We start from the raw sequence: 12261 nt of genomic DNA, 5'->3' as shown, positions 1-12261 counted from the left end.
AAATGGAAAATCTTTGAATTCTTTTTCCTGTCCTGGGAATGCAAGTCATTTATAACAAAAAAAATCAATAGGAAATGGATGTTTTAGGAAACTGTATCCTGAGTGCTATCTTTAAGGCATTGACTGGAGACTGCCCACATCTGAAAAAATGACTATAGGACATCACTCTCATGTGTTTCTCTGAAGAAGCTGGTGGAAAAATGTGTGTTCTTCTAAAAGGCTATGCCTGGGAGATGTGTCAGTGTTCACATATGCCTAATGGTCACACATAAAATCATACCTGTATGAAAATCAAGTGAATCTTCTTAAATAAACAGCAACTCATGTTTGGGCATTTATGTTGGTAGAGATTAGTTTTTAAAGGAGAATGGATTAATGTGTGATGCTGCTGTCAAAATTACTATGTTTTTTGTTTTGTTTTTCTTTTTTTGAGGCAGAGTCTCACCGTATCACCTAGGCTGGAGTACAGTGGTGCAGTCTTGGCTAACTACAACCTCCTCCTCCTGGGTTCAGGTGATTCTTCTGCCTCAGACTCCTGAGTGGCTGGGATTACAGGTGCATACAATCCACACCTGGCTAATTTTTGTATTTTTAGAAGAGACAGGGTCTCACCATGTTGGCCAGCCTGATCTCAAATTTCTGACCTCAAGTGATCTGCCTGCCTCAGCCTCCCAAAGTGCTGAGATTACAGGTGTGAGCCACCATGCCAGTCCTGAATTTTCACTTTTCATTTGCAAAATTGTCAGTCACTTTTTGAAACTTGAGGAAGGAAGGAATCAAGAAAATGAAGTGAATGATAAGGCTATTTAGACTGTTTATATTTGTCTTAGAGTCCCATTTTTGTCTTGTATTCTTTCTTCTCTCTAATGGCTGGGTTTTTCAACAATAATACAGGGAAGCATAAAAGTTAGCAAATGAGGGCTACCCTAGAGGACAATTTTGATTGGGTTTCATGTTGGTCTACCTAAATGAATCAACAGTTTTAACAGGGTGGCATTTAATTATATTTGTTTACAGAAGTATTTTTATATTTGAATTTCATTCATAACAGTGTTTTTCATGGTCAAAGACTGGGAGAGATGCGGGAATAATATTTGAAGACAATAAGGGTGTTCCCCACCTCTGTATTCTTATTCTCTGACCTAGAAACACTACAGACATTCTTTAACTGAACCTATAAGGGGCTGAGTACCAACAACATAAGTCAGAAAAAGGTTTGCATTGACCCCTTTGGAGTCTAAATATTGTAATAAATGTTATTAGTTCTGAAATGTCCTATCTTTTTGATTTCCCAAATGACTGCAGAAATGCTTTGATCTTTTTTGTTCTATGATATTGTAGAGATACCTCATTAATGATGTTTTTAATATTTTTCTTTTCACAAATACTTGACCTGGGCTATAATGCTGTATTTATTGTAAGTTTCATGCAAAGCAATCCAGTTGTTCTGATTCTTAGACTTTTCCAGTGGGATCTAAGAAATCAAATTAGAAGTAAGTCAGAAAATCCATAACAGTATCAAATGAAATCAATCTTTTTTCTCCTAATAATAGTAGCTCATAAAAAATGTTCTTCTCATGCAGGCAAATGTGAAGTCAACTTGTTTGTTTTTTTCTTAATCAGCTGAATATCATTTGTATATCTTTGAAGTAGTACTATTACTTGGAATAAAAAAAAATTGTTCCTGCCACATAAACACATATAAACAAATCTTATGACTTTCATTGACAAGATTGTATTGTATTACTTTCTTTAACTTCTACCTATTTTTCTTCTTCCAAAACAGTTGTTTTCAGGATTCTGGGTACTGATAGGGATTTTTAAAAGTAAGAGGCAGTTCTGAATGCATTATGTCTTTTTTTGTAAATTGATAGATAGGGAAAATATAAGTCAGCCTGGCATGAATATAATTTGATTGGGTTATATTCATGCCTATAATCCCAGAATTACAATTCCAGTGTATAATTCCTGCAAGTGAGGTGAGAGGATCACTTGAGCCAAGAAGTTGGAGACAAGGTCTCACTCTATCACCCAGGCTGGACTGCAGTGAGCCATGTTTGTGCCACTGTACTCCAGCCTGGGTGACAAAGCAAGACCCTGTCTCCAAAAAAGAAAAAGAAATGTAATTCTCTTTCTTCTGGTCAGCAGCTCACAGGCTAGAGCACATTGGAAACCTGTTATATTCTTCATTTTTATCCATGACATGGCTTCTTTTAGAATATGAACTATTTGGAATGAAGACAGGAAAATTTAACAAAGCAGTGGGAATAAAAATGTTCACAACTTAAAATATATGGCCTGTTTTTAAATTTGAGAATATTTTCAGAAAATTACTGATTGAAACCTATTGCTTTCATTGAGGTGGTGTTACAACACAATTGATCTTTGAAAAAGTGATGGCTTCACCAGGGAAATACTAGACCTCTACCCCAGTGACTCCTGCTAAAGATGGTCTTTGCCGTCACTGCCCTTTCTGACTCCTTTGTGTGTGCTCAGATTGGCACACTGATTAATTTCAGATACCATCAGCAAAAATGGAATATGCTGAACAAGCACTTACAAAGTAGTGGTTCTTTATAGAACAGAGCTGTAGCCCTTCAGTAACAAAGAATGAGTCCCAGGAAATGAGTTAATTTAACAAATTGCTAGTTGCCTACCTGCCATTGTACTGAGGAATTATATATGGAAGGTATATTTTAATTATATATTAAAAGGAACATTTCCTTAATTTCTTCTTTCTGTCTCCCATCTTCCAGTGTCCTCTGGGAAGGCAGTAAAGGTGGGAGGGGCATATTAAATAAAATGTGTGACAGGTTCCTGAATAATTTTTACTGATTTGTTGAGCTAGATTAAGTGAGCTTAGAGTTGAATCTTCAAAAGGATCGTATCCTTTTATCAAGAGTTTATAATCTGGATATTTTCATTTGAAGAGCAGTGATAATATCAGGCTAAGATTTACTGAATTGCATAAGTGGCTTTGCAGAAGACAAAATGAAACAACTTCTATATAATAAACTGGAAGATTAACCTGCACATCACTTAAACAAATAAATAACAAGCAACCATATATTTTAAAATGGAACAACAGCAAGATAAACAAACAAAAGGGATAGCTCAAAACCTCTATTAAAAGGCAAGTTCTGGTTTCCCAAGGATCAAGAATTTTACGATTTGAGAAAAATACCTAAGTGTTACCTGCACTTCTGTACAACAAATTTCATTATTTCATACTTTATTGTCACTACTGTCCTGAAATTAATGGATCACATTCAAGTATTCCTTCTTGGAAAAATATCACTGCAATGTAACAATTCTCAAGTCATAGTGCAAACAAGATTATATTTATCATGTACAGGCAGGTTTTATTGGTCCTGGTACATTTAGCTCCCCCTACCCCCATTCATCTGCTGATGGCCAATAAAAGCTATAGAAAGTCTCATCAATGAAATTAGTAATCTGTGGGGACAAACATGCCGTTAGTGCCTGTCATTTGAGATTTGCGATCATTGACATGCTTTTTATGGCCTCTGAAAATATTGGTTTGACTTAAAAAAATGCAGAGTTGTTTCTATTGTTAGATATATTTATAAAATTCTGAATGGAAAAACACTCTTTGGTAGCCACTTGAATTTTTAAAACTACATTTAATAAAATATAACTTGTAAGAATAGCCATCAGCACGGGATAAGTAACAATGTCTTTTAAGTAGCTTCTGCTATACTTGACGAAAAGTGCTGAAGTGGCAAAATGTTTGCTGTAGAGATGTACAGTAGACAATTTGTGAAGGATATTAGGTATTTCTTCACTTTAAGAGGGGATCTCCTCTTGATCTACTCTTTATTTCCTGTCCCAGTGTGAACAAGGTAAGAGTTGATGAATTAGAATCAAGATACTTGAAATTAAGACTTAGATGTAGCACTTTGTGATCTGTAAAAATCATATCAGATCTTGTTTAAATATGAAAATTTTTGAGTTTAGCCAAAATCACCAGCATCATTTGTGTATATAAAGTTTAATCCTATCCTTGGAATAATAGAACTTCGAGGTTGGAAGATAAATCTTGAATAGTTTGAAGTTAAACCCTACCTGGCGTTGCAGTGAGTCCTGTTGAAAAACATTTTCTACATGTCCTCAACAAGTCTTTCATTTCTTTAGTTACAAGGAATTGCCCAACCTACCAAGGCTTCCCCATTTTATCTTTGACTGACTCTACAAAATTTTTTTTAAAAAATCGTGGCCATATTTTAAGACACAGAGGGAGGGGAGACAGCCAGATCTAAAGGAAATTAATCTACTTGAGAGGAATTTACTTACAGAAAGATGATCTAGCTAAATGAGATAAACTGGACTGATAAAAATTATCCAAACCCAGTTTTAGATGCCTATGGCAGGTTCACAAAAACTAATTCTTTGTCTCTAATGGATCTGAGCTGACAGCAGTATATTAGAGACCAAGCGTCTGTGACTGTCGTGGAGAAGCCCCTCAGGGATGAAAGAGTTACAGAGGATTTTCAAATGTTAATTATATTTACAAACAGATCAGATGTAGGCATAGATATATTAGAATATTTTGTATCTTCTCTCATTTATTTTTCTACTGCTAGATAAATGGGACTTACAAGTATCTGAGTAGGCAAACAAGAAAGAATGTACACAGTTTTATTAATTTATCTGAGGCTGTGATAAACTGTAGACCAAGTCAAATGGAATAGTTTTGGCATGGGACTTGCTGTGCATATGATGATCAGTCAGCTTTTTTCTAAGTTAAACTTGAGAACTAAGAACTTTAAGAAGTGTATGGGTATATATAGGGTGTGTGTGTGTGTGTGTGTGTGTGTGTGTGTGTATAATTTTACAAGACTCTAGAATTATAATATGGCATTTATTTTAAGGAATATTTGACCAAGAATTTCACTTGGCAATGTTAACCTCTAAATATGACAAATACTGCAGCTACTCAAATTTTTTAAATTCCTTTATAATAGTCCCTGAGACCTGATGATTGAGATCATAAAAAAGGAATGGTGGTTTTCTTTCAGAATTTTAAATTTTCTCAAATAATATTTCACCAAATATTAGCCACACTTGGATACTTTGACTCCACTGGTCATTAAAATATATAGTCGAAATTACTCCTATGGAATAGGGACTTCAATAGAAAGAAAGCTTTAGAAATGAGTCTTTCTTTTCAGTTAAATTTTATTTAATTTTCAGAGTTAATATAATTCAAATTATTTAGAAGTTTACCAGGTCCTATTATAAAACCAGTTTGTTTATTTTTAAAAACTTCATCTGAATATTCTAAAGAAGTAAAAATAAATCTATTTGTAGAGATTTATTTCAAAACAATACCTTTTAAAGAAAAATATGTTTTGTGCTGGGATGCAATCTTATTCATCACTTGATAAATGATGCTTTTAATTCAGATAATTAGAGTAATTCATAACCAATTTTTAGATATAGCAGACTTGCCATTCCATTTCTATAAAATAAAAATGCATTGTAATGTTTACATTGATTAGCAATAATAACAACACAGTAGTCGTAACAGCATATTACCTAAAATCAGTGGTAATAATGTCCTACAATGATAATATTGTACAAACTTAAAAGTGAGATTTTCTTTAAAATCTTTTGTCGTACTCTTGAGAGAAAGATAGAAGGGAAAAAACGTCACTATAGAAAATGCTTTTTCATAACTGTTTCCAGAGCAATTGAGGGTAGAAGGAAAGGATAGTCAGAGATTGTTTCAAATTTAATATGAAATAAACCATTACCCTTAACTATTCAGCAATGGCACAGTTATATTTCATGCCAGGTATTTACAGTTATATTGAGTGGGTTTTTGTATTTAATGTTATAATCATTCAACTTGGAATTTCCTATTAAATACAATACTATAAAAAAGATTTAGGTACAGTTTCCTGGTGTGTTTGAGGCTGTTCACTCTGCAAACAAATAAAAATACATCTAATTGGTTTGTGGCATTTTGGGATTTTTTTCAGAAGGAATGTACTTAAAAAAAAAATAAGTTAGTGCAGTTTTCTTTCAAAAAATTGGGCTTCTGTATTAAATAATGCTAGTCCAAACTTGAAAAATAAGAATATTTAGGACTGGTAAGCATCTTTGTTCTCTCAATAAAAAGGAAAAAATTAGAGACTCTCTTTCTGTCTGCCCTCATCCTCCCACCAGCTTCTGAAGTTATAGGTATGAAATATTTGAGTTTTTAAAAAATCTACAGGGATACCTTTTAAATAAAACATTTCTTTATAATCATAAGTAATCTGTAAAACATGTAAATCTGAATATTGAAATAAAATATTCCTTTATTATAAGTAATCTGTAAAATAATAGTGACAGCATTTGTAATAAAGTCCTTAAGGTTAAATCATCCTTATTATACTTAAAATAATCCCAAAGACTCCTAATTAAGTTTTCCTTTCCTAATTTATATTATCTTGTCATGATCTGAATAATTTTGGTGATGTTCTTAAATGTCCTATTTCTGAAATAAATAGATTATTGAAAAAGGCCTCTGAAACAAAGCAAATAAAATAATGAATAGAGGGAAACAGCTTTTAGTCTTATCGCTAATGGAATCATGTTATTGAGTATTCTAAATTATGGAAGATGCCAAAGGTCATTTAGAGCCAGACCTCCCATAAAGAATTCTTAACTTGAATTGGCTTTAGAAAAGGGGGGTCCATGAAACTCCAAAATTGTATGCTTGGTATTTGTAAGTGCATGTAAACAAAAATTTATAGCTTTCCCCAGATTCTGAAAGGAGTCCTTAGCCCTCAAAATAATAAAAACCTCCATCGAAAATACGTAAGACATTTTAGTAGGGACTTTGTGGTCAGAGGTCTGAGTTTGAATCTTAACTCTGCTATTCTCCATCTGTAGGGTCTTGGCAAACTCCCTAATCTGTCTGAGATACTGTTTACTTTCTAATAAGTGCAGGTAAACAACATAGAATTTACAGGTTAGTAAGAGCTTTATGAGATCACTATGAGATTCAATATGTCAGTGTATTTTTGCCCTGACATATTGAAGTTACACAATAATTCTTTCCTTTCTCCCGGTTTCTCTCCTCTAAGATGACAGGAATGGTTAGCTAAAGCAACTGAGTGTTAGCACAAGGGTTCCTTCTCTGGCTTGATATCACACATGGGTATATCTAACACTAACTTCCTACAGGAGTCAGTACTCTGGGACAGCCTTCACTTGTGGATTTTTATGATGGAAAGTAAGCACATTAACTGCAATATGGCCCAGGGTGACGCTTGACATTTCTATGTTTTATTTTTCTTAAAAAAATAATTTAAATTATTGCCTTTCTTCTTATTATGGAAGAAAATATAAGACTGTTGACTGTTCACTAAGCTGAAGCTTCCCTTTTTGCCCTCAAAGCTTTTCTCAAGGACATTAAACACTCTTCCTAATTACTTTTTATTGATTCCTTGACATTTCTACTCAACATTGACTGCTTATTTTTAGGAAACAAAGAAGCCTAAGTGAAAAATGTTAATGGTGCATTTGAAACTGCAAAGTTCAATATTTTAGTCACGCCTCTCATATGTAATTATAGGTAAAAACTATATAACATTTTTGCCATGTGCCTCAGCTCTCTTATCACAGAAGTAAATAGAAAGTTCTATGATTCTCAGATTTCTTCCATAGCTTTAATTTACTTTGAACAAATCCATGACTTACCTTGCCATATTCAAATTTTATTATTCATTTTTATTTTTATTTTTTTGAGACAGGGTCTTACTCTTTTGCCCCAGCTGAAGTACAGTGGCGTGAACTGCAGCCTCAATTTCCTGGGCTCAAATGATCCTTTCACTTCCGCCTCCCAAGTAGCTGGGACTAAGGGCCCGCACCACCATGCCCAGCTAATTTTTAAATGTTTTTATTTGTAGGGACAGGGTCTGGTCCTGCTATGTTGCCCAGGCTGGTCTCGAACTCCTAGGCCCAAGCAATCCTTCTGCCTCAGCCTCCCAAAGTGCTGGGATAGAGTGCAATGAGCCTGGCGCATATATATATATATATGAGGTCCTAAGAACATGCTTCCTGTATTTCAAATTTTAAATAGGTAAAGATAAGGCTTGGCATAGTCTGTTGAATAAAATTTAGTAAAAATCAGTGGAGTACTGAAGAGACTGATGAAAATTACGCAGATTAACTCACATTTTACATTCTTCTTCCAATTTTGCAGTTATTTGCCATTAGTAAACACTTTAAATATGCCTGGCACTCTGATTTTTAGCATTATTTTTGTTAGGGGTAACTATGTAAAGCAAGTCTGATTAGATGATCCTCATATGTAATTTAACCAAACAAAAGATGTCTTATGTTAACTACTTAGAACAGCCCATTTCTTTAAATGTTGCTCATTTAAATTACTTGACAGTCAGGAATTAACTTTTAATTAAGGAGTGCTACCATCAGACTTATTTTTAAGAGTTTATTATGTGGGATTTGCATATTATATACAAATAGAGGTAAAATAAAATTAGAAGTCGACAAAATGAACCTAACATCAAATGTCCCTGGAGATAATTTTTTTATTTTATATAATTTATCTCCATTTCTTACAGAAATACTTTTTTTTTGTCTTTTCTCCTTATCTCTTTGCTGCTTACAATCAGCTTTTAAAGGATCTAGTGGTATTAATGTTGCATTGAGGTCAATTGGAAATCTTATGCAAATATTAAATATTGCACACGCATCACAACTAAATTTAGCATTTCACTTGGAATAGTTCCTGATGCTGTAACTCCCTGATGATGTTTATAACTCAGCATATTTATATTTGTATGTGCATTTTTATGTTTATGCATTTCTCTTACTTTTGTCTTATAAAAAAAGTAAAGTATGTATTCTTTTCTAACTTTTTTTTTTCCTAGCTTTACAAACTAAATGGAAATTAGGTTGTTTTTTAAAAAATATTTTTTAAAAGGAAAATGATGATAATCTGAATGGAGGTTAAATAAAATCCCTTATAACACTCCAGCACTGTGTGGTCACATCATTGAAAATCTGATAACTTTCCTATTCTAATTTAGTCTAACTCTTCAAATCAGGTTGGTTTTCTAGTGCTTAGGAAAGCTTAACAAAAAAATTATAACCATTTTATTCTAAAACAGACAACAGAAAACTAGATAATGTTGACTGAGCATTTTCCAGGAGTCAAGACTAAAATAGCATCAATTTGACAAACATTAGCCTTCTTCCTTCTGCTAAGAATGCACAACCTAAAAGTAATATTTTAAGTCGCATTCCCTGACAATATAGTTTGTAAACTTAGAGAAATATTCAGAAGTGATGCTTGCTAGGAAATAGAAGAATATGGCTTCTCTAATGGTCTTGTTTGTTGGTTTTTAACTACAAGGTGATGTATATAGTTTTGGAATAAAAGAGGCATTGCAGGGCAGAATATTTCAATGGCTATATTATGGGCTTAGCGTAACCTGCCTTGGATTTCCTCTTTATTATTTTGAGAACAAAGGCATGCCATTTAACTTTCTTCAGCCTCAGTATTTTTCAACTGTGAGAAAGACAAAGTGATTCCTGTTTCTTAGTATTATTGTAAGGACTAAAGGCGTTAAAATGCTAGAATGTCTGGCACATAGTAGATATTTAATGAATGTCAGTTTATCTTGTTTTAGCTGAGAATTTTCATGCTTTACTATACAGATAACTCTTGAATTTTACATGCATTCATCTCTTCTCCAAAAAAAGGGAACAAGAAAGAAGAGAAGCAAAGACATACCTTCACAATGCCCAGCTAACATTATCAATGCCAGGCACCGACTGGCCTCGGTAAACATGATTTCTACTTCAAAAGACAAGATTACTGTAAGAAATGATTGTTACATTATCAAGTTATGCTATAAAGTTACACTATGAAGTTGTTGTACTACAAAGGGGAAAGAAGATGTTTAAGAACCAAACATGCTATCCAGAGCACGCCTTCATTTTTGCAATTACAAAATGTCTTTCTTTCTTTGGGTCTCATTTCTCCAGTTCTTCCCTCTTGACCTACCTTGAAGATCACCTATAACCAGAACATGATAAATAGCAGGCTCAGTAGAAATGGTAGTTGTGAGCACATTTAAAGTGCTCTGTGATGTTTTACTTTCAACTATATTGATATATAATTGATGATGACTCATTCTATAAATATGACTGTAAAGAATGAATACATTTTTTTCTTCAATAATACAAAAAGCAACAGAGTGGTAGTCCCAGAATCTTAGTTCTGCTTTTAGCATTTCACACCCAGTAAGTTGGATAATGGATGACAGTGTAAGCCTGCATAGGTAATAAGTCTGACATGGCCCTTTCCCTTACATTTTCTTCCTTGAGCCAATAATGGCTTTGATGGTTCAGTCTCTCTGTACTTTGTAGAAATCATATCCCAAACAGTGTTTTTTAGGCATCAATTCTAGCATGTGAAAGAATCCAGACAGTCACTCTGATGTTCATGTTTCTGGGACAGAAAAGTGTTTATCACAGGTAATGATAATTCAATTCAATTTGTTATGCCTTTCTTTACTTTCAAATTTAATTTCCACTTTTGGATGCTGTATTTTGTGGAAATTTCAATAAAGAGTCTACTAGCCTTACATGTAATGGTAAGCAGGAATATTTGATACTTCTTTTTTTTAAGTTAAAGGAGTCATAAGTAGGGATCGAGTGAAAAGTGAGGGGGAATTTTGTATGTCTCCTCCCATTTGGCAGCAACAGCACATGTTATTCAATCTTTAAATAAATTTTAAGGAACTTGTCTCTTATTATAAATTATGCCTGAAGAATTAGAAATGCTATACATAAAAATTCTGTCTTTGGAATCAGTACAGATCCGTGTCAACCTCGTTAAAATGATGACTTCTCATCTAGCTTCAAACATTCATTTTTACCTTATTAAGTCATAAAGTTTAGCTAAGCATTGAGGGTATGTCCTTTTTGTTACTTTGATTCTGAAATCCTCCTGATGATTTTTAGGGTAGTTATGGTTAAGATTTTGGTTCCATGTGTGATATTTTTCCTACCATTACTGTGATGATGATGGATTTCTTCTGTTTGGACCTCTGCTCTAGTGATTCTCTGATCTAAACATGGTTGGAACTTTGTACTGACCTCATGCTATGCCTAGTCATAGAGCTTGTAAAATACAGCCAAAATTTTATTAATTCAGCTATATCTCTTATCTCTAGAACTGGATCGTTCATGACTCATCTCTCAGGGTTGTGAAAGTGGTCAGTTTTGTTATGTTGAGCCTGAAGCACTGGTCCCACAAATCAAAAGGCCACGTGACTCAATTCCTAGCTCAGTCATCTTTTCTCTTTTGACCTTTGTGTATATAGTTAGTGTACCTGTCTCTAGAAAGTGATTCCAGCAACATAGATCACATGGACCACTTAACAGATTAAATTTCATTAGACTTATCAATTAAGTTCCTTTGTTGCCATATTGCTGCTATAATAGTCCTATGTAGGAAGCTCCAACTTCACATCAGGATTTGAAGCTAGACTTTACCATAAATTGCAGCAGCTGCCAGAGTGTCAACCCAAGAAAATGGTACATTCAAAAAGAAGGAACAAACTAAGACAAGTAACAAGCCCTGTGCATCAAAAATCCTTCTCGTTTCGGTAAAATATCCTGTGACTATCTGACTTTAGCCCCTGAAGGGCATTATAGCTTTATTTACCTTACAAAAGTGGCATCCTAAGCCTTCCTAATTAAATTGAATTTCAAATTCATTGTCTAAATTCTAAGAAATGCTGAATTTTCACAAAGCCAAAATCCCGTCTCCTCTCTCCTTTTCTCCCATACATCCACCATCAGATTTTTTTGTTGTTAACTTTCTGTCCAATAATTCATGAGTAAGTTTAAAAAAAAAAGTGTGGACTGAATTTTCTGTTTTCTCTGGATATTACTGTGGGTTTGCCCATGCCTGTTTCAACTTTAAAAGAAATATACATATATATATATTTTATATATATATATAAAATATGTGTGTGTGTATATATATATATATATATATATATTTGAGATGGAGTCTTACTCTGTTGCCCAGTCTGGAGTTCAGTGGTGGAATCTCAGCTCACTGCTACCTCTGCCTCTCTGGTTGAGGCAATTCTCCTGCCTCAGCCTCCCAGGTAGCTGATTACAGGCATACACCACCATGCCCAGCTAATTTATGTATTTTTGGTAGGGATGGGGTTTCACCATGTTGGCCAGGCTGGTCTCAAA

The 12261-nt window shown here is 33.9% G+C and overlaps 1 protein-coding gene and 1 long non-coding RNA gene across 18 annotated transcripts in view; both read left to right on the top strand.

The window, feature by feature from the left end:
• Positions 1 to 12261, top strand: part of NRG1 (neuregulin 1) — a 1128933-nt gene that overhangs the window by 1062068 nt on the left and 54604 nt on the right. The gene's annotated exons all lie outside the window — the stretch shown is intronic.
• LOC116558160 lies at positions 656 to 6018 on the top strand. Its single transcript, XR_004271886.1, has 2 exons — positions 656 to 1497; positions 1557 to 6018. It is a non-coding gene; the product is annotated as an uncharacterized LOC116558160 (long non-coding RNA).

The sequence above is a fragment of the Sapajus apella genome, unplaced genomic scaffold (assembly GCF_009761245.1).
Source record: "Sapajus apella isolate SASKATOON/1434 unplaced genomic scaffold, GSC_monkey_1.0 scaffold21, whole genome shotgun sequence".
Lineage (NCBI taxonomy): Eukaryota > Metazoa > Chordata > Mammalia > Primates > Cebidae > Sapajus > Sapajus apella.
The sequence above is the reverse complement of the archived record's forward strand: the minus strand, read 5'-3'. Positions and strand labels throughout refer to the sequence as shown.